Source organism: Herpailurus yagouaroundi, unplaced genomic scaffold, assembly GCF_014898765.1.
Source record: "Herpailurus yagouaroundi ecotype Mexico unplaced genomic scaffold, PumYag 182, whole genome shotgun sequence".
Lineage (NCBI taxonomy): Eukaryota > Metazoa > Chordata > Mammalia > Carnivora > Felidae > Herpailurus > Herpailurus yagouaroundi.
Window position 1 is genome coordinate 44851894 of NW_024412413.1, and position 889 is coordinate 44852782.

Consider the following 889-nt stretch of genomic DNA (forward strand, 5'->3'; position numbering starts at 1 on the left):
ATCGTGACCTGGCTGAAGTCGGGCGCTTAACCGACTGCGCCACCCAGGCGCCCCTAAATAACTTAATTTTAAGGAACAAAAATTCATCCTATTGAAACATTAAAATCCCAGATTTAGTGAAAATGACAAAAGGATTTGTATCTGAATCTGAAATAAAAATATTTTAAGAGATATCCACTCCCAGTTTATCCTTATTGGAGATTTGATGATGACCATTATCCAACATGACTAAGAAAACAGTATTAGTGACTAGGGTCCTTGGCTTTCCCAACTCTTAATATTTCTTTTTTTTTTTTTTTTTTTTTAATACAGAACACCTCACGAATTTGCGTGTCATCCTTGCACAGGGGCCGTGCTAATCTTCTCTATATCATTCCAATTGTAGTATATGTGCAGCTGAAGCGAGCACCGAACTCTTAATATTTCTGATCACATGGCAGCTTTCCCTATTTCCATCCTACTGGGGTATCACAGTCCCACTTGTAGGCCCTCAGTATGGCTAAGTACACTGTGTGTGTGTATATACATATTTCTATAGTGAGAATGTCTAATATATATGTAATAGGTACCCACAGGAAAAGGAGAAAATGAACGGTGCCGAAGTATCTGACAAAAAAGTAACCGAAAGTTTTCTAAAACCAACAAGTTCATTAAGCTACAGATCTAAGTTCTAAAAAAACCAAATCAGATATATAAAAAAGAAAGAATGAAAAACAAAACCATATATAGACACATCATAAGACTACTGTTAAAAAACATGACAAAGGGAAAATCTTAATAGTAAATGGTGTATTATTTACCACCAAATCAATGAGTACTTCCAAAAGAATGGTCATTTGATTCACAACTAACTTCTTAACAAAAGCAGTATAAGCTCAAAGACAGTAGG

At 35.2% G+C, this 889-nt stretch overlaps 1 non-coding gene across 1 annotated transcript; it reads right to left on the reverse strand.

Moving 5' to 3' along the window:
- Positions 1–302: 302 nt before the first annotated feature.
- Positions 303–409, reverse strand: LOC121041176 (U6 spliceosomal RNA). The gene has a single exon (XR_005795602.1). It is a non-coding gene; the product is annotated as a U6 spliceosomal RNA (small nuclear RNA).
- Between the last annotated feature and the right edge of the window lie 480 nt (positions 410–889).